The sequence below is a fragment of the Oxyura jamaicensis genome, chromosome 28 (assembly GCF_011077185.1).
Source record: "Oxyura jamaicensis isolate SHBP4307 breed ruddy duck chromosome 28, BPBGC_Ojam_1.0, whole genome shotgun sequence".
In the NCBI taxonomy this organism is placed as follows: Eukaryota; Metazoa; Chordata; class Aves; order Anseriformes; family Anatidae; genus Oxyura; species Oxyura jamaicensis.
In genome coordinates, this window is record NC_048920.1 from 2,556,200 (window position 1) to 2,577,304 (window position 21,105).

The 21,105-nt window shown below is 57.7% G+C and overlaps 1 protein-coding gene across 17 annotated transcripts in view; it reads left to right on the top strand.

Moving 5' to 3' along the window:
- The first annotated feature begins 464 nt into the window (after window positions 1-464).
- PTPRS (protein tyrosine phosphatase receptor type S) overlaps window positions 465-21,105 on the top strand; it is a 131,178-nt gene continuing 110,537 nt past the window's right edge. For 16 of the 17 annotated variants that reach the window (XM_035347977.1, XM_035347985.1, XM_035347980.1 and 13 more), the window contains exon 1: window positions 17,041-17,057. The gene's annotated coding sequence lies outside the window, so the exon portion shown is untranslated. Of the gene's footprint in view, window positions 599-17,040; window positions 17,058-21,105 lie in introns of those variants that run through there. The other variant, XM_035347978.1, reaches the window with a different exon arrangement.

Sequence of the window (21,105 nt, forward strand, 5' to 3'; positions counted from 1 at the left end):
TGGACTCTTCCTTTTCGGGAGGACGGTGCTAGCCGTGGGGAAGGGGCTGCGTGTGTGTGTCACTGTGTGGGGACCCTACAAGGCCAGGCTGCGGGATGAGGGGGCCCCAAGGGCAGGCTCAGGGGGGCCCCTACACAACCAGCTTCAAGTCCCAGGCTGGGGGGGATGCCAGAGCCGCTGTGTGAGGGCAGGGACCCAGCAGCACCGGTCCCGGGGGGGTAGGGGGGGGACCCAAAGCCTTGAGCCGGGCCAAGACGAGCCCTCCCCGGGGCCGGGCACCCTGAGGCGGGCGGGGAAGGGGGGACCCAGGCGAGCCCCGGCGGCCGCCGCTCTCCCCTTCCCGGGGCCTCCCGCCTCGCTCGCCCCCTCCGTGCGGTGCCCCCAGCGCCTTCCCCGCCCCGCTCCTCTCCCCCCGACCGGCTTGGGCTCGGCGGGGCCCCGCGGCCCGGCCCCTCCCCGGCTCCTCCTCCTTCTCCTCCTCCTCCTCCTCCTCCTCCTCCTCCTCCCTCCGCCCGGGCCGCGGCGGGCTCCGGGCTCCTCGGCGGGGTCGCGGCGCCCATGGCCCCGGTGGTGCCGAGGGGACGGCGGGGCCCTGCCGGTAAGTGCCGAGCCCGGCCCCGGCCCCTCTTATCCCCGGTGCCCTCCTCCCCAAGCCCTTCTCGGAGAGCCCCGGGACCCCTCCAGCACCGAAGCGAGACTCAGGAGAGGCGGTTTGATTTCCAAAAATCTTTTTTTTTTTTTTTCTTTCTAAATTAAAAAAAAAAAAATGTTCTTAAAAAGGGCAAACCCACCCAGCCAGCCCCGGTAGCGAGGTTCTCCGGGGAGCATCCCCGCGGCGGCCCCAAGGGCTGGGGCCTGGAGCTGAGGGGAGAGCGGGGTGTGGGGACGTGAGGGGCTGGAGGGCGACGGGCTTGGGGTTACGGTGAAAGACCCAAAGACGAGACCCGCTTCTGCACGGCTGCCCTTGGCCTCGCCGTGGCCTTGAGCAGCCGAGCGATGGGCAGAGGGGAGCGCAGGCCCAGGCAGGGGCCGCGGGGTTTGTCCCCTCGGTTCCCCATCCAGCGCCTCCCGGAGCGGTTCCCCACCAAGCAGGAGGCAAAAGCGAAGCCGTGTCTGGCTTCCCCCTCACGCGCCTGCCTTACAACTCTCCAACTGGCCCAAATAACCCCTTTCTCTTACCCCCTTTGTGTTTTTTTCCTGCACTGGGAACGCCTGTTATTTTCTAATGACTAAAAGGCAGCCCGGGTCCACAGCAGTTGCGTGCGCGATGCTCCCCCAGCTCGGGTCAGGCCACAGGTTTTGCTTGAGTAATACCCCAAATTTACTCGCTGTAAACATTGCACAACCGCGCTTGGTCCCGGGGATTAAAGTATAACGCACTTTCTCTGCTTTGTACGGCTCGCTGCCCATCAGAGCAGCGTTCTGCTGTGGAAAAGGGCTCTGCTCTACGGCTCGAGGTGCGGGCTAGTCCGGGGTGTGTAACCTTAGAAATGTGAGGGGGGGGGAAATGCTCCATTTTGTTACAGGAGCTGTGCGGCTGCAACTTTCCTGAGCAATGGCCGTATTTTATCCCTTTATGCTTCCTTTCCGTAGCAGAGGCAAAATCCTTTTATGTCGCAGGTAACTTTTACGTCAAGGCTCTAACTTTGAATTCGCAGCAGCTGGTTTGACTCGAGGCGGTGAAAGGAACGCTCGAAATTAAATTTAAATTTATATTGTTCGTTGGCGGAAAGATCTCCTGCAGTTAGGGCAAAAAATGTAAAGATGAGGCTGATCATTGCTATATATGAAAAGCAGTTTCAAACATTAATATTATGGTTCCTCTCTTAAAAAAAAAGGAAAGAAAGAAAAGAAAAGAATTCTCTGGCCTGTGCTTTGTATAGCTACATCTCCGTGTTCTTTCATTACCCTTTTCCTGAAAGCATCACTTAGAGGAGGAGAAATCAGAAGCTGAGGCACACTGGGCTCGCCGCACACAGAGGAACATCTGCTGAAAAGAGACTTTCTGAGAATAGCAAACCACCTGCACTGAGGAATTTTTCTTCTCTCGTAACCAGTTCAGCATTCGCCAGGCGTTTGTCCGTGATCCACCTCCGGCCTGCTTGTTGGCTGCAGAGGTGCTCGGCAGCCCCGGTGCTTTGCGAGGCTAACGTTTATTTACAGGCTCGCGCCGTTGGGTTTGGTTGTTGGGGTTTTTTCTCCCACCAGAAAGGAGGAAGTGAAAAATCGGTATTTGCGCTAATCCGGCTATGTTAACAGTTTCTTCACAACTTGCGTTTTCTCCAACGTAACGAGCGTCTGGAGACGATTTGTGCCTTTCCAGCCGCCCTCTCGCTCGTTGGGGAGGAATGTGTTGGACGTGGGAGCAAGGCTCGCTCCCGACGGCAGCACCGGCTCACTGCGCTGGTTCTGCACCAGGGAGGGGTCTGTGCAGAGGACCTCCCTTCCCTTCCCCTCTCTTGCTTTCCATCCCTGGTGTAAAAACCGTAACGGTCGCAATCCCCTCGTGTTACTGCTCCAAGAACCTGCCAGGGAGGAGGGAAGGTGTCTTTATCGACCTGGGAGAGTGCCAGCGATCCCCCTTGCACAGAGAGGTGCAGCACCTCAAGGAGAAGGGTGGGTGCGTGTCCCAAATCTTCCTGCCACTCGGAGGGGGAGCGCCGGGGCTGCAGCCCCGTGGTCCGGCTGCTCTGCGTCTTCCCCCTCTTGCCGAAACACAGAGCGGTGATTTCTGAAGGTGTTGAAACCAAAGACCCAGTTACGGTGGAGACGCGCATCGCTCCTCGGGAGGTGGGGAGACCAAAATAAACACCGAGGGCTCGGCGTGAAGACAGCGAGTTGAGCGTTAGGTGCTGAGTTCCTGCAAAGGTGACAGCTGCAGCAGGTATCTGAGGAAATCCCTCGTTACCCTGCAGAGCTGGAAAAGCAGGATACGGCGTTTTATTGTGCTTCTTAGCCTTGATCACAGAGCTTTCAACCACCTTCTTTACCCTCGCTGTTGAATCTGGCCTGTAGGTACAGATTCTTCTACAGAGCAGCTATTTTCACGAGATTTAATCTCTAAGGAGCGTGCCAGAAAAACAGCCTTGGGGAAATGGCAATCTGGGAGCTTCCTTGTCTGTGAAATGGGAATAGCGATGCGTAACTCCTTTCCGTGGAGTATTTCAGGGCCTACCAGCGAAAAGTGCTCAAGTGGCGCAGGTTTGAAGCTCCCGGCCAACAAGAGACGAGGCAGGAGAAGCGGCAGCCCAGGCTCCTCATGGCAGGTCGGCGGCGGGGCCGGGAGCAGAGCCGGTACCCCTGATTCTGCTCGAGCGTCCCCATCTGCTGCGTGTGGCTGCGGGCGGGGGAAAAAAAGGGAAGAAAAATCGGCAGCGCTGGGTTCGCCCGGCTGTGCGTCAAGGAGGAAAGCGAGGCTGCGCGAGTCCGTCCTCGGTGCCTTTCGGGAGGCTGCCCCCGTGGTACCGGGTGGAGAAGCGACAAGGTGTCTGCCACCAGCCCACAAAGAGCTGGATGGAAGCCACTCGCTCATTTCGTGCTGGCTTCCGTGCAAGCCTGGTGTAGCAGCCGCTTTGTAGTGCTGCTCACCTGAATTTTAACCAGTCACCTGGAGATGAAGGGTGCTCCATCCCATCACCGCTCCCTGCAAGCCGTCCTCTGCCCTGTTGGAAGAGGTTTTGACCCCCGGGGGTGCTTCATTCCCATGCGAGGCTTTGCTGTCGGGCCCGGCAGAGATAGCAGCGCGTCCTGAGGCACTGGGGGAGCGTCGTCTTGTTATGCTTGACTTTATTTCATGCTGCGTTCGCGGCTGTGAGGAACGAGCTGGTAAAATTAGGGACTGTGGAAGGTGTGAGACGCGGTGTTTGTTCAGATGCTGACAGAGGGAAAGCATCTGTGCAGAGCTGGCTTTGAAGGAGCAGCCGCCCTTCCAGAACTCTGCGGTAGGAGTAAGAACTGCTGTGCTTCGTGCAGGGAGGCACCTGGGGGGAATTACAGCCGCCAACGGGCAGGGGCTGACGCGGGCACGGAGATCTCTGGGCTGCACCGTGCAACGCCTTTATGTTCCCCACGTTATCCTAGATCATTTCCGAAGCGGCTGCCACCTGAATTTTGCGCTTGGCCGAGCTGGGGGCTGCGAAGGAGCCGCCCTGCCTCTCTATATCCAGTAAAGCTTTTCAGGGGGTTGTATGGGTGTGTTTCAAAAAAAGCTCCGCCGTAAAGGCTGTGCAGAGATCGTCTTGTTGGCGCGGGGACGCCATGCTTTGAGCTCGCCGCTCGCAGGACGACGTGCCTGCTGCTTTTGCCTCGATCCCTTCACGCTGAGGAGGATCCAGCCCGGTGCCGCTCAGGGAACTGAGGCCGGCCCCCTGTTTATGGTAATTCTTCAATAGTTCATTTGGGCGTAATGCCTCTTTTTACAGCTGATTCTCTCTTACAAACAGATTTTCTGATAATGGCACCTGTGCCATTCAGGCGGGATCATTATTATAATAGCAGCCAGCATTGTTACGGAATCGGCGTGCGGAATTGATGTCGGATCGTTGTAATGACAGCAGCAATGCCATAAACAAAACGGTGCTGCAACCGCAGCACCAAGCCCGGGCGTGACACAGAAAATGACAGGTAACATCTCCCCCAAAGCCTCGGCACCGCCGGGCTGCGGGGTGTGAAGCCCTGTGGAGGTGGTGGCAAATCCCTAGATGGAGAAACGGGGTTTTGCTCCCGTCCCATGGGGTTTCGCTCTCGTCCTGTGGGGTTTTGCTCCTCGGGCTGGCTCTGATCGTGGCTTTTTTTCGGGACGGGTTTCAGGCAGGGCTTCTGCAGGCGCAGCCCGTCCCTGCTGCGTGGTCCCGGCGGCACATTGCCTCGCACGGCTCCTCGTAGGAAATGTGGGAAAGCTCAAAATCGTGTCTGGGAGGCTCGAAGTGCCCAGCGGGACCTGCCGGAGGAGGCTGATGCGAGTAGCGTGCTCTAGCACCGTAAGCAAAGTACCAAACTCCCACAAACAGAAGAAAAAGGGAAAAAAGGGGAAGAAAATCAGCGGCTTGGAGAAGTTACCGGGGATTTGTAGCGTGGAAGGAGTAATACCAAACTCCCACAAACAGGAGAAAAAGGGGAAGGAAGAAGGGGTAAGAACATCAGCACGTTGGAGAAGTCGCTGAGGATTCCGAGTGGGGATTACCCCCTCCTCCGCTTTCCTTCCTGCAAATCCCTGGAGCCGGGTGTGTTGTTTTAAAGGCCGGGCCTGCGGTCAGGTTTAACAAACGCAGATAATCCAGGCGGCTAATCTGGAGCCCGCTTTGGCTAGCTAAATCCTGCAGGCAGGCGGCGAGGAGGATGCCGGGACGTGGTTTGTAACGGGCGCGCTTAAACCAAGTCGCCGCTAATGCTGCTTCGGCCGCCGCGCGGACAGAGTGCAGATGTCTTGCTTGGGGGGTTCTGATTTATTTATTTTTAAATAAAATCCCTTTTATTTTTCAGCAGCGCCCCCCGGATTAAATGCTCTGAGCAGGGGAGGGGGGGGATCGTAGCCCCTCGGTGGGCTCGGATGCGGTTTGGGTGCCCCCTGTGCAGCACAGCGGTGCCCGGAGCTGCGGCAGAAGAAGGAAGGGTGCTCGGGGAGTTTGGCGGGACCCCGCCGTGGGACGGTTGCTTTCTGATGGTTGGCCTTTGTCAGCGGACATCTGGTGCCAGGATTGCTGCTGTCGGGGCTGGGGGTGGGCTGCAAGGCCAGGGAATTTGATGGATTAGTGCTCTCGGAGGGCTGGGGGAAGGGACGGGTAGGGTTTCAGCGCTTGCTGCAGGTAGGGAGAGAATTTGGGGATTAGGGGCGTTTTTTTCTGGAAGCTGCAAAGAGGGGAGGATTCGCAGAGGGGGAGGGGCTGGGAAGAAAACAGCCTTTCCAGTTTCCCCGAAGAAATGTCACTCGTGTGCTCTGCAAGGGGGCACCAGGGACACGCGTGCGCGCTCAGAGCAAGGGATAAAAAAAAACCCTCAGCAAATTGCTCCGGGCTGTCCCCTGGCTTCGTAGCCCTGGGGAACCCGGGTTGCGTGGCCTCAGGGTCGGTCGGTTCATTCCCTGCCTATGGATTCAGCAACCTCCCCTCCCCAGAGATCGGCTTAAATTAAAACTTCATCCTTTGCTTAAGGGAGCGAGCAGCAGCCTCTCCTTGTGCGTTACAGGATCCGTCTGTCCGTCTTTCCCCGTGGCCACCAGATGGGCTGAGCTGGGGATCGGCAGCTTTGGAGCTGCTGGAGGTGGGGTGCGGGACGCCTCCTGCCCCCGTGTCCTCGAGGGGAAGCAGGGAAAATCCTCACTTCTCAAAGCCTCCCCCGGGGGTTGTTATTTCAGCACGCTTCGGCCCAGAAAGGGGAAAATTGCCGTTTTTCTTGGGGCAGGGCCCAGCCTGGTGGTGCTGTCGCTGGGGCGCCTCGCGCGGGCCTTTCGCCCAGCGCTCTGTGCCCGCAGTGCCCAGGCGGGGGTGGAAAATCCCCGTCCCTTGTCTGCCGTGTTAGTGGGGAGGGCACCGGGACCGGGCCAAAATGGGGACCTCGAGGAACAGCCACGCTGAAATCCAATCTCTGGCCAGGCTGAGGATCGGGGCCGTGTGTAAAAACGGCCCGGGAGATTAAATATCTGCTGGCCTGGCCTGCTGGAAACGCGGCTGCGAGCTCTCCGGGAGGCACATTGGGGTCCTCGGTTCGTGTTTTGGGGCTGCACGTGCACACGGGGGTGCGGGAACAGCGGGTTGGTTCGGGGCTGGCTTTGTCCTGAGCGGGGAGGGACCCAGAGAGAGCCCAGCCCCCGGCAGTTTCTTTCCTCCTTCCCAGCAGAAATTGAGGAAACTCGGTTTTGGGGGAAGAGCAGCAAATTCACCTGTAACAAAGGGAACTTTGGGACTGGGAAAAGGGAGGTGCCACAAACCCCGAGAGGCCTGAGGGGCATTGACTGGGTTGGACTGGGATCCATCGTCTTGCCTGGTGTTGCTGTAGCCTTAATGGCAGGGTACCGAGCACCCTTCTTGACTTCTGATTTCCTCTCCGTGGTGAGCAAAGCGTTGGTTGTGGCGGCAAGGCTGCTGTCCTCAAGGTGCCTGAAAGCCTCAAAACGCTGCCCTGAAAAAAGGAAAAATACGGGAACGAATTACCCCCGCCATCCTGCCAATGCCTTCACGTGAACCTGAAGGAAGAAAAGGAGGAAAAATCTGGGGGAGAGGAGGGAAAAACTCGCTGTAAAAACGTGCGCAGGGCACCGCGCAGCCGTGTTGGTGTGAGAAGTGGGAGCTGCTCGGTTCAAAGGCTCAGTTCAGCAGCCCAGGGCTGGGCTTCACGCTGGGGCTGGAGGGGAGCCGGCAGAGGGGCAGCAATGGCCTGGGGCTCTGCACCCGCTGGAGGGGGGGGGCTCTGGTGGCCGGGAAGGCTCCGATCTCCTCACCTCCTGCCGGCACTGCAGCGTCCTGCGGGTCCTGTCCTCCTCGGAGCAGTCCTGAGCCATCCCCGCTTCGCACCAAGAGCCTTGTGTACGTTTCGAGGAGCGACAGCCGGGGTCTCGGCTGCTTTTTCTCCGGCATTAATGGATTTGGTGCCTTGGATGCTGCAGGATGCAAGTGCTCCCTGGGGTCCCTGCCCTGCCGGACCGAGTCCTGCTCCGGGCCCCACGCCACGCGACGGCGGCTCGGAGCTAGGAAGAAGCTTCCCCCAGACAGGTAATTCCTCCAGAGCGTCTGCTTTTGGGCGCTGCCGGCGACGGTGCTCCCGACGAGATGAATCACCGTTGCCTCCAGCCTGACGTGTTTGATGGTTGCAGAGCTGCCTTCCTGGAAGGGAAGGGATTGCAGTCCGTTACCGGGAGTCCATTTCTCTTACCGGAGGTGGAGCGGCGCACGGAGCGCGAGCCGGTTCCTCGTGCGCCATGAAACACCCTCCTGACAGCGCCTTCCCCGGCAATATCCCGAGATGAGCGATGGGCCCGCGCGGTGCTTTATGCACTGCCCTGAGAGGTGGGGATGCGTAAATCGCATCCGAATGATTTAGCCCCAGGTGCGGCTGTGGTTCCAAATGAATTTCTCTCCCTGCTTCTCCCTCGTGCCGGCGCTGGAGGAACTGCTATAAACCAGGAGCTAACGGCAACGGCGTGCCGGGTGGGCTGCACGGGGCTGTGGGGCTGTGCCCCCGTCCTTCCCCTCTGCCTACATCCCCGGGTGTGCCGTGCACCTCGTCCCAGGCTGCGCCCACCCCTAGGCACGGAGCCGCGCGGCTGTCGGAGCACCCAGCTCCCGTGAGGCTTCGTGGGGAAGATGAGTGACGTGTTGCAAGGGGCTTTAGGTTTTATGCAAAGCCAATGATGCTTAAGCCAGCTGGTGGATTTTTAGGTTTGTCAGCGAGTTTCGTTGGACCAAAGATTGGAAAGCGTCACGGGTCCGGTGTGAAATGCTGGTGGAGGGCAGGGAAAAGCGATGGGGGCGGTGGGGTGGCAGCTCGCTGCTCCCGTAGGGAGGTGGGTCGTGCCCCTCCGGCTTTGGGGGCAAAAAGGCAAAATCACGAGATGGCTCCTGTTTCCATCGCGGCGAGGATTGAACATTAATATTCAAATCTTCGGGGGATTTTCATAAAGATTAGTTTTGCTTCTTGGCTGGTGCCCTGGTTTAGGCCTCCTGGAATAGGCTTGGAAATGCGAGTCGAGGCGGATATGTCGCAAACATGAAGCGTGGACTCGGCTCTGCTGTTTTCCTTGTGATTTGCTTTCCAGGGGAGCTCTTTTAGTGCCTCCCTGCTCTCCTGGTGCTGCCGGGATTCAGCTGTTTCTCAAAATGTAAAGGGACGGGGGGCGGGGTGAGCCCCAAAGACTCGATCCCTGTTGGATCTTCGGCTGTCTTCCTAACGCGGATCGTGGTGTGGGGGCTTTCTTTTGGGGTAATTCCCACCTAAAAATCCACCTTTCCCAAATTCACCGTTTTGGACTAGGGAGATTAAAACATCCCCAGGCTTTTTCTAGAGACAAACACGCGTTTGGTGTTCTTTGCCTGTTACGAAGCGCGGTTTCGTGGACAGCCAAATAAAACCCCTGGTTCGAAGCGGTTCTGCAACGCGTTAAAGTTTATGGAGCGTTTAACAAACTTTTCTAGTGTGCCGTAGTTTATAGTGGCAGCAAACAGCCAAGTGTCACATCGAAGTTGGAAGCTCTTCCCCCTTAATGGCGAGATGTTTAGTGCTTCCCCGGTTTATCTTGGGTGGCTTTCCAGCGCGCGGCTCAGCGTGCCTTCTGGTTCCCTTTCTTCTCCAAAAAAAAAACAAACCAAAAAACCCTCTGAAAGATCACGAATGCTGATTTGGGGTGCGCGATTCAAGCGAAGTGGTTGGATGTATTTTTATCTTTAAAGAAAAACGAAAACAAAACCAAATAATCACAGCGACTGCAGCGCCCTGGTGCGGTTCCCTGCTGCGCTGGGCGAGGGGGAATCTGCTCCGGGCGGACGGCGAGGAGGAGAGTTTTGCCAGCAAGCCTACAAATCCATGAAGCAGGAGCTGTGTCGGCCAGGGGTGGTTTCGGCAGAGGGGAGCGGGTACGGTCATGCTGACAGCAGCACCGAGGCTGCCGGTTTGGTGCCTTTTGCCAGGGTTTGGGGCTTTGCTCCTCCTCTGGATGGAAGGAGGCTGAGCTCCGGGGCTCTGCGTGGACCGCGCGCCCCTGCCCCGGGGCTTGGGATCGCGGTCGGGTGGGAGAGCATGGGGAGGGGGTGCAGGGAGTTACAGAGCTCCTGAAGCAGCTGCCTCCATCCTAGGGCTTGGCTTTGTCACCTCCCCTAAATCCGAACTAAAGAGGCATAAAAAGCCGATGACAGAGTCTGGCTAATGCATCTCCGAGTGTCTTATCTGCTTTATTGTAGATTTAATTATGGTCATGTGTATACGTATAATTACGTCCGCACGCAAGATCTATTCGGCAGTAAAGGCTTCACACGGTGTAAATAAGGGAACCTGAGCTGTACCAAGGGCTCCCTGTAGCATCCTTCGTTATATCCCGGCCGAAAGCGGGAAGAATCCCGTTCAGCGTGAGTTACACGCGGCTGGGGCTGCTGAGGTCGGGCTGCTTGTGAGGGATTTCACGGCGCAGGATGGGATTTTTCAGCCCCCTGCCTGCGTTTCAGCCTTCGTTTGCTTTGGAAGTTTCCCGTGGAGGGGAAGGCAGCGTAAAATGTCTTATTAACATCGATGTGATCTGTCAGCAGCAGTACCCAGTGAATCGGTGTGTGAGAGGGGCATGTGAACAGATCTGAGACTGAAATCATCTGGGTGTGCGTTATGAAAAAACAAAGCGGTACGCAGCCCGGGAACGCGAGGAAATTCCATTCTAACGACAAACCTTCCGCACGTTCCTCCCGTGCTTTATGTAATTGCTGACTCGCTTTGATGGCTGGATGGAATTACAGCCCCGCGTTACCCGATGGATGATCACTCCAAATAAAGGGTGTTTACCCCTCTGCTGCGGCGTGCGTGTGGAGCAGCGACGTTACGGTGGGAATTACTCGGTAACGTTGGGATGATGATTACTGGGTAACGTGGGGAAGAACAAGTCTTACGAGGAGCGGCTGAGGGAGCTGGGACTGTTCAGCCTGGAGAAAAGGAGGCTCAGGGGCGACCTTATCGCACCCCACAGGTACCCCAAAGGAGGCTGTAGCGAGGTGGGGGTCGGTCTGTTCTCCCACGTGCCTGGGGACAGGACGAGGGGGAATGGGCTCAAGTTGCGCCAGGGGAGGTTTAGGTTGGATGTTAGGAAGAACTTCTGTACTGAACGGGTTGTGAGGCACTGGAACGGGCTCCCCAGGGAAGTGGTTGAGTCCCCATCCCTGGAGGTCTTTAAAAGACGTTTAGATGTAGAGCTCAGGGATATGGTTTAGTGGAAGATTTGTTAGCGTTAGGTCGGAGGTTGGACTCGGTGATCTTGGAGGTCTCTTCCAACCTAGACTATTCTGGGATTCTGTGATTCGGGCTGGGTTTCGGGTGTGATTTCAGGCCCTGATATCTGCGTGAACCTGACCTCACCTGGTAGGCTTCGAAACCCCGCTGGCTTAGGCAGGGGCTGCAGAAACTTGCTCTTTCTGCCGTGCGTGTAGGAACATTTCTGCCTAAGTAAGCAGCGGGCTTGTTTGTTTAAATATCGTAGAAAATAAAACCGCGGCAAGGAGGCCAAAGGTGCCAGCTCCCCGGCTCTTCGCAAAGGCCAGGTAAGACTTGCAGGGCGACGTTCTGCCTTTCTGGGCAAGCGCGGAGGTGGGGATGTCTGATACTTCGTGGGCTGCTCCCCGCCTCGCTGGCTGTGATCTCGGTTTCAGGCTGGGTTTCGAAGAATTTCTTGCCCTGTTGACCAACTGTGCCGTTGGGAAACGTGGAAGGCCTTTTTCTGATGGGTTCCTGGATTAAAAATTAAAGCAGGTCTTTGTAGTGGCGGCTGAGATGATGTGTAAATGCCTTACGTCACCCGGTTAATATCTGCGTCTTGATAGATGACTTCTGCAGCAGGTGATCCCGTTTCCTGTAGCCCAGAGCACACCACGGATTTCAGAGGCTCTCTTCCTATTGCCTGCCCTCATTTTGGGTCCGTTTGCCTGGCGGCAGGGCTTTTTCGGGGCGGTTACGAGGCGCTGTGTTTGCTTAAATGGCTTCCGTGGTATCGCAGGCGCGGGGCTGTCCCTTTGGTCTCCCTCCTCCGCGTACAAAACCCGCCAGCTTGTGACAGAAGGCTGATAAAATGGAAGGGCTCCGGCGGGGCAGGCTCAGCGCCTCCACCTGAGCCGGAGCATCCCCCCCCCCTTCCAGCTGGGCTTTCTTTTGGGGTCCTCTGGGGCTCTTTGTCCCGCACAAAGGCTGCTCTCCCCCCACGGCTGCTCCCCGGAGAATCCCTTCCCCTCTCCCTCCTCGCCCCGCTGCGAGGGGATCACAGCTGCTGAGTAAATGTTAAGATAATGGCGTTATTACGGAGTAATTATACTGCGAGTTATTGAATTAAAAGCGACGAGGCTGCCTGTAAGGCCGAGCTGGGAGAGGAGGGAGAGGCTGCCAGGGAGGGCGCAGAGCTGGGAAGGTAGAGAACAGAGCAAACCTCATCAATTTCCTCTTGTCGAGAGCCCCTTGCTGCCGGGACCGGGCCTGAGAATGAATGAAAGGGAAGCTCAAAGAGCTAATAAATAAACCATTTCCCTGAGAATAGAGGGTATAATTAGAAACCGTGGCCCTGTGGTTTTGTGTCTGCCCTGGGGTGGAATCTGCTCAGCGCTGCACCGCGGCGATAAAACAGGGAGACAATGCGGAGATGATGTCGCGCAGTTGTTAACTTTTGAGGAAGGAGACGTGTTGTTCCTCGCTTTTTTCTAGAAAAATAAAAATAATAATAAATAATTTAAGCTTTATGTTGCAAAACTCCAATAACTGGCTGTACCCTGGAGCCTTTCCATCAGGAGCTCTGGCTGATTTTGCATTTTTATTCCTGTCTGTTTTCTGGAGGGGGGAGGCTCTTTTCTTTTTCTCCATTTTCTTTTTCCCCAGGAGTGCCAAACAAAACCGCTGCTTTTTTGCTTTTTTTTTTTTCCCCCTTTCTTTTCCTCCTGTCTCAGGCTGGGATTTACCTACAAATGCACCGCCCGGCTCCTCTCCAGGTACAGCAGGGGCGGTGCTGTGCTGGCAGACGGCGTGCCTGCGTTCCTCCGTTCCTCCTAGCTTGTCCTTTATCTTCGCTAGCCCAGCCCTGGCAGATCTCACCTTCTCGGCCGTGGCACGTCCCGAATTGCACGCGGGACCAGCTAAAAGCCCTCCCCGGGCAGGCTGAAGTCTGTTAAAGTGAGGTTTGTGCCGGAGCCTCCATCCCTTGCACCGCGGGCATCCTGCGGGGTTGGCTAAGCCGCTGCCACCGCTGGTGCCTCCGTTCTGCGCTTCGGGCTGGGGATAACGGTGGGACCGCGGGACCCCAAAGCGGGGGGAGCCGGGCAGGAAATGCAGCAGCAGGCGAGTGCCTGGGACGTGTCGGCGGAGGGCCAGGGGAGCATCCAAGGGAGCATCGGGAGTTTGTGGGCAGCAGGCGGAGAAGGAGATGCATGAGAAGCCCTCCTGGGGGCTGGGCAGTAGCCACCGCGTTGTCACAGGTAAAGAAAAAGGCGCTGCCTCCTTCCTCCCAGTGTGCCCCTGACAGACCGGGGGAGGAAGGCGGAGTTGGCGTTTTTGCAGGTTTTTAACCTCAAAGGATCTTGGGTGGCTTCGGATGAAGGGGGGGATGCTCTCGAGTGTGAATAGGAAGGGTCCCCCCACCCTGCACGGGAGCCTGAGAAGCTTGAATGGTGATTTGTGAGAGGCGCTTTGGTAGGTGCTAGGGAAACGTGGAGTGTTTACCTTCCTTTACAGCCGAAAAAGCCCTAATAAAATACACAACAGGAGCATTAACAATGAAACTGTTTTGAAGATTATTAAGCTATTATAGAAGAATGGAAGGAAATCTGCCAGGCATTACGTGCGGTGCCACGAGATATTTAAATTAATACTTTTCCTATAGCGGCTCCTTCAGAAATCTCAGAGCACTTCAACATCCTCAGCGACCGAGATCCTTGGCGCTGGGAACAGCTCTCGAGCATTTTCTTTTCATGTAACCCCTGGGGGAAACTGAGGCAGGGCCATTTGGCCACCGCGGTCGCCACGGGAAGGGTGAGCGGGGTCTGACTCCCGTGGCGTTTCCACGACCCTTTTGGGGTGATAATGGAAAATATCCTTGTCCAGCAGTGCTCCCCACTGCCCGGGGATGCCGGCCTGCGTTTCTTTCCTCTCCCCCAGCTCATCCTGCTGCTGGGGAGCAGGTCCAGGCTGTGGGCACCACCGACATCCTCCCGGCTCCGCCTGACGGCTGCCGCCGCAGTATTTCCAGCGCTGCCCGGACCCATCCCAGGGAAGCCCATAAACCCTGATCTAATGTCATTTACTTGTAAAAGGCAATTTGTAAAGATCTGTCTGGGGGCTGCTGTCACCATTTCCATGGGATTTATTTTTCATTTATTTACGGTTTATGCGCACGTATAAGCGGTTCTTCTTTCCCCTCATAATCTGAAACTCAATTGTCCCTTGGACTTTGCTGTCACCACTTGCAGCCTCAGCTGTGCGGGTCCCAGGGCTGCCTCATGCAGGTTGGGTTTTATTATTATTATTTTTTTTCTGAAGATGGTGAGGATCTGTAGTCAGTGCATCAAGCCTGGGTCCTGCAATTTGCTTCAGGAGAGAGGAGAGCCTGGAGCTTCCCTGAACACAAACCCTGGTCTGGCTGGTGGGTGATTTGCCCCAGCCTCCTATATTATCCCCCAAACCTTCTCCCTTTTCAGGCTCGGTTTTCTGGTGGAGCTGGAGAAATGCAAGCAAAGGCTGGGAGATAACCTTGAGGGCAGCCTGGTCCTTCCCACCAGCTGCTTCCTTCGGCACCTGCCCTCGCCCTGAGCCCGAATTAAGGGCTGCTCGCCTCTGCCCCACGGGGGGACGATGCTATTGACCGAGAACCGCTGAGAAAAGGGGCACGTGTGCTCCGGCAGCTCCTTTGCAGAGGCCTCGAACTGCGTCTGGCTGGGCCGGGTGAGGCTGCAGCTGCCAGGCTGCCGTCGGCGTTGCAGCGGAGCAGACCCCGGCCCGCACACAGGAGGATCCGTTGGTACCCAAAGATTTGGTGCCAAATTCCTGGCGTTCCATTTGGGATAAAAAATGAAGAATTTCCTGGCTTTGATGAAATTGTTGGGTTCAGGAGGGGGTGGCTGATTTGAAGGAGTGTTTTCTCCCTGCTCTGGGGGCAGGCTGTTGGCCGTGGGGTTTGGGGCTTTTGTTTTTCCTCTGCTTAGCGCCGGGTGTAGCAGGTCGATCCCTGAAGGTGCTCGTTTATAGACGAGGTCAGGGCATCCAGCAAAGGCCTCCGATGTCTTAGATTCCTCCTGACTGCCAGCATTCGGTGTTTGCTCAAGATTTCTGATTGCTTTCACTTCTAATGATCCCACCTAAAGTAAAGGCTCAGCTCTCCTCCCCAGTGGATGTCCTTGGTGGAAGGGAGCCGCTGCCTCCAGGGGAAACGGCCGCTGCGGATCTGCGCCTGGGCTGGGAGCAGCTCCGGGATCTTCGGCATCGATGTGCAACCCCTCGCCCCTGCAATCCGCCTCGAGCAAACCTTGAAATAGATCCCGGCACGGCCCAGGCCCCGGGCAGACGCCTGAAAGGCTCCGAGGCTGCTGACCCAGGGCTGCGTTCTTCTAGGAACAGTCAGAGAAGGGACCTGAGCTGGTGGAGTCGCCTGGTACGTGGAGGAACGCAGTCTAAAAAAAACCCAAAATCAAACAGGAGAACTGGTAGTGGAGCTCTTTGAAAATTGTTCAAAGGGACCTTGTCAATGTGGAGCTCCTATTTATGTTTTTTAGTCCTCCTCCCTCTTTCATTTGCTGATACGATCTTGGAAGTGGGAGGATTTACAAAAACGCGTGCGTTTTTTTAAGCTGCTTCTTCAGACACCTTTTTTCCCTTGTAAACACTGTTTGAGGCCAAGCTGGAAAATACAAACAGGGAAAAGTCCTCAGCAGACCCCTCCTCTGCTCACTTCACAAGCTGAAAATCAGCCTGCTGCTGGATGTGGCGTGAACGGAGCCGCACCAAGGGCAGAGCGGTAACAACCCGGGGGCAGCCCCACGTTTCGGCCAACTCAGGGACACCTCGAAGGGTCTGGGCTGCCAGGGCGAGGATGCTCAGCACCGCAGGGGCTCTCGAGGTGGGTCCGTCCGGTCTCTGAGTAGGAAGGATTATTTCAGAGTATTTGGGGCCATCTGAAACAATCCCGAGGGTGAAGGGGGAGGAGCACCCTTCACCTCCTCCTGCGCTGGAGCAGCTTTTGGACCTCCGCTCCCCGTGTCGGACTCCATCAGGGCACCCGAAAAGCTTGGCACCGAGGATCACTCCTGCAGGGAGAGGGCCGCAGCACTTCAAGCCATGGAAGTGACTTTTGCGAAGTTTTTCCTGCCGCTGCTTTCAGCAGCAACAGCACCAGGACACCTCCCTGCTTGGAGGACGTGTAAGGGCCGAGCGATCCCAAGAGGAGGTTACATCCGAGCAGCCTCCGTGCGAATGACCAAGTGAAGGCAGAATTGTGGGGTCCCTCGGCTCTTCGCTCCCCACCAGCTCCTGGGAACGCTGCACGTGCTTCGGCTTCTGGGCACGGCTCTGACAAGCTCGCGCTAAAACCGAGCCAGCCCCAAGCTCGCGAGGAGCAGCTTGCTTGGAGAGTCGGTGATGTTAGGGGGGGTTGCACTCGGCTGAACCTTTTGCAAAGGTGAAGGGGGGAGGAGGCAGCAGAGCTTCTTTCCTCCCCAGCTGGCTCCGTGCAGGTGTAGAAGACGAGGGACGAAGGGCGCAGTTACAGGGAGGGACGTGGAAAGCTGCGGGGAGAAGGGATTTCCCCACGGACACGGGGCGATGGAGCTGGGCTCGGAGCTCAGGGGCTCTCAAGGTGGACCCGTCCCGTGCCTGCCTAGGAAGGATCATTTCAGAGCATCAGCCCATCCGTGCGCTGCGGAGCTGTGTCCAGGCCGCTGCTGCTGCCAGGAAGTGGCTTTGGGGTGCGGTGCCGGTCCCTTTACCTGGGTTTTTCTGGCTGTGGATAACCCGTAACGCCTGGAGGAGCCGGGCTCAGATGGCTGCTCTCGGTGTCTGTCCCTGGGAGCTATGGAAAGCAGTGCTCGCGGTCCTGTTTGAACTTGCTAGCTGACGAGTTAAAAGGTTGTTTTTGACCCTTCGGGATATTTAAAAATAATTTATTTTTTTCAACCTTCCTTCTCCCAGTTTTACGAGAGGGCCACGCCAAGAGCTTTGTGTTGGGAGGCAGCGCAATTACAGCAAGTCCAGGCGAGTGGATCTCCCCGGGGGCTGTTTCATAGCTGGTTTTCACTCTCCTTTTGTTTTATTTCCTTCCCCCATCCCACTTACTGCTCTCGCTCCTCCGCTCCCCACACGCGTGCGGTGCGGCTGCGGGACCCCCCGCCGCGGGGGGCGGCCGCGCTGCTCAGCCCCGGGGACACGGGGACAGCATCGGGCCCGCGGGTCCACGCAGGAGAGGGGGAGCAGCGCGGGCTGGTGCTGTGCTCGTGGGTGCTGGGCTTTTCTTTTTCGGGCTGCCTCTCACCTCACGGAAAGCGCCTGACCCCCGCGCAGGCGGCTCTGCCCCGGCGTCTGTCGGCCCGCGAGGCCCCGCTTGCCTCAGGCTCTCCCCTCGCAGCGTGGGTGCAGGGGGAGGCCCGGGGAAGTGTTTTGTGTCCCCCAGATCCACACGTGGCTGCTGGGCCCCCCGCTGCTTCCTTTTCTGGGATGGGAAGAAGCACCGACTGTTCCCCAGGGGTGAGAGGCGCAGGCGAGTGCCGTCGGCTCCTTCGCTCCTCCTGCCCACAGGCTCCGAGGGGGCCGAGGAGGCCAGGCAGTGTGTGCACGGCTCTGCTGCTGTCCCCCTGCATGGCCTCGGTCATGCTCAGCGGGCTGTGGGGTGCCGAGAAGCCAACCACGGGGCAGGGGGAGCCCGGCGTGCACCGTGCTGCCTGCAGCCCCCCTGGCACCCACCACCCCCTGGGTTTGGCTCCTGCGCAGGGGCTGCCTCCAGCACGTGTCTGTGTGGCGCTTCCCAGGGACGCGCGGGCACCTCGTGGGTGCGTGTCCTCTGTCCAAAAGGGGTTTCTTTGGGATTTTCTTGGGGGTGACTGCCATGAGCGCACGTGAGCTTGTTTCAAACCCGAAAGGGGGCGTGAGCAGGAGCGCAGCCGGGGCTGGCAGTGCCTCTGAAGCCTGGCCTGGGCTTTATAAACGCAGACTGAGCTTGTGATGCTCGGGGAGGGAGCAGGAAATTACCACCACATTTAAAGAGGTGAGGATGAGCGGGACAGGGCCGAGGGCTGCTCTCCGCAGCCGGCTGCCGGAGGCGCCCAGCCCTGGCTGGAGCGGCGCCGTGGCTGCGAACAGAGAGAAATCCCAGAGAGCTGGTGAGTGCTCTGCTTCTCCCGGGAGCGTGATCGCTCTGAAACGGGTGGCTGCGAGCGCCCTGCTGTGCTCGCTGCCTTTTGCCCACTTTATTTAATTTCCAGCCTCACCGAGCGCTCTCCAGGCAAACAGCAAAGCTGCTTGGGGTTTGTTGCCAGCCAGGTGCACGTGGAGGTGGGAGGTGTGTTTGTAGGAGGTGAGCTGGGGCTCCTGCTCCCCAGCCGCCTGTCTTCCCTGGTTGCTTTTGCCTCAAGAGCTGAGGTTTGCAGCCTGGCATCGTTTTTTGTTCCCTGAGGAAAAGGCGGAGGCTTAAGGGTCTGGTTTTCCTCTGCATCTTCTGGCCGGGTGGATTTGCTCTGGAATAAAGTGGATCCAAGCCCAGAACGGTTCTGCTGGAAGAGCAGAGATCATCAAAGTCCCTTTAATTCGCAATCAGTCCCTCTGCCCAGGGCTTTGAAAATTGCTTAGATAAACTGCATTAAAAGTTAAATCGGAATTAACCTTTCCCTGCGTGAACGACCCCTCGCAGCCCCAGCTGCAGCTGCACGGGGCTGGATGCAGAGCACGGGGCTCCCAGCGGGGCAGCCCCTTCTTGGGGCTAAAATGGGCGAGTTTGGGTCCGTTCCCCTAACGGGACACCCGTCCCAGCGGGGCTGCTCCGCTCTGCGTGGCTCGGCCCCGCCGCGAGCTGACCCTTGGCACAGGGCTGCCGCGCCGGGGTATTTTTAGAGAAGATAAGAGAGATGGCAGGAGAGAGGGCTGCGTTCCAGGCAGCTCCGACTCTTTAATTATGTTTTTGGTCTAGAAAATTATATGGTTCCTGGAGCGTAAATAGAGAACGTATGGAAGGTAATTGCACCTCCGGGTGCAGAGCAGCTGGAGCAGGGAGAGGCCACGTCCGCGCAGAGGCCGGGATCGCAGGGAAGAGCTGGCCGGGGAGGCGAGGGAGAAGCCAGGGCACATCCCTGTGCCCGTCCCGTCCCTCGGGAGCAAGGGCACAGGGGGCCCCGTGGAGACCTGGCCCGTGAGCCGTCCCGCTGCTGTTAGTCCCTGTGCTTCGGGGCAGTTCCCTGTCACCTGGGTCACCTCCCCGGGGCCGCCCCGGGCACAGAGGACGAGCCAGGTTGTCTGGGGATGGTGGAAATCATCCCCCCAGCCTCGTACACCCCCGGAGAGCTCTGATTGCTCCACAGGGAGGAAGGAAATCTAGGCCTTGGTTTTGTGGCCGCGTCTTCCACCCTGCTCAGGAGCGGGGCACATGGGAGGAGAGAGCCTCAGATGTTCTCTGTGATTTCTTCTTCTTTGGAGCTGCCCTGATTTTGGGTGTGAAACCCGGAGCTAGCAGGGCTGTGGGGTGTGGGGCTCGCTGCAGCAGCTCCCCGAGCATCCCTCGCCGAGCCGCTGGCGTCCTTCGCTGCATGCTGCCCAAAAAGACATCCCAGTTCTGCAGGAGGGGGGGCAAGCGCAGAAGCTCTTTTCTTTTAAGCGCCTTTTTTTTTTATTAGTATATTTTAATCCAGACAAGTTTAATTTTTGGTGCATCCCGCTCTTTTAAAGAACGCATTAAATTCAAAACCACCCTGAGCTCTGCGTTGGCGGCGATTCTCTGCGCGTTTCCCTCTCCTTCCCCTCCTTCCACGAAGCGATGCGGCTGGAGGACGCTGCAAACAAAGGGAAGGGCACGCTCGGGCTGCTGCCGTGCAGCCAGGAGGACGAGGGGCAGCGCTCTGAAGCCACCGGGTGCTGCTGTGCGGGGCTCGGGACCTTGCAGGGCTCGGGACCTTGCAGGGCTCAGGACCTGCAGCGACGAGGAGCCGAAACCTTCGCTAGGTGCAGGAGCGTGAGGAGGGACCTGGGGTAACCCGGTCCCTGCAGGTGCTCAGCTCTGCGTGCAGGATGAGTTTTCTCCAGGTGGGACCTCGCCGTCCGGGCACCTCCAAGCCCGTCCCAGAAGCCGGGATGTTCTCGGGACCCGGAGCCCCTTCGTGGGGAGTCCGGCACGTTCTGCCTGAGACAAAAACCAAAGGTCTTGATCGGGGAGGAAGCCGGGGTAATTGCTCTGGGAGATAGGAAGGGACTCCAGGGAAAACAGCTGGGACTGGACAAGGAAATCCAGGCTTCAATCTCAAACCTGTCTGCAGCTGCAATCCGGGAAGGGGCTTTGCAGAGCCTCCACCCTGCCTCCCTTCGCGGGTTTAACTCTCCTCTGGCCGAACGCTGGACGTGTGGGATTTTTCTACCTCCTCCTTCCTCCCGTTTCCCAGCATAAATACATGGAGCAAAGCCGCCAGCTCTGTTTATTGAACACAAATAGAAGATAAAATAGTGGAAAACTAATTTTTTCATGCTCATTGGTGGGAAAGATTAAAATTATGCAAATCCTCAGCAGCGAGCTTGGTGCAGAGATAAGGGGATGTTCAAGTCGGCTGGCTGCCTGCTAATTCACTCATTGAAAAAGAAATGAGCAGGAAAGCTGTGATCAGCGTCACCGGCCCCTCATGGCGCTCACGGGGCCGGGATTTCTTCGCCGTGCGAAGGCGAACAAAGGAAACCTTTTTTGGAGGAGCTCGGGATGCGCGGCGAGATGCAGCCGCCCCGAGCTCCCGTGTCTTCAGCTGCGATGATGGTGATGGAGCACCGAGACCTCGCCCGGGACGTTTCAGCTGAGCCCCAGCCCTCCAGTTGGCAATGGCCTGAAAACCCCCAGGAGCTGTCTTTTTTTTTCCCCCAAGCGTGATGGTTTTGGGGATGAATGAGGCGAAATCTGCCCTTTGGATCCCGCTTGGGTCTGAGCAAAGCTGAGGGAACCGGCGGAGACGAGCGCTGCTGGTGCTGGCTGCTTTTTGCTGTGGCTCTGGGGGCTGCGTGCCACCAAGCGGGGCTCAGCCCGCGGTTTGCTGCCCCGACACGAAGGCAGGGAGGGGACAGCACTGCGCTGTGTGCCAGGCCCGGCCCTCTGCCAGCAATCCCAGCCCTGTCGTCCACCCAGCAGGGCCCATCTCACCCCTCGAGGCGGCCACTTTGTTACGGAAAGCGAGTCTCCCAATTCCCCTGATGGGCAGAATAATTAAATCTTTGCAAAGCCGA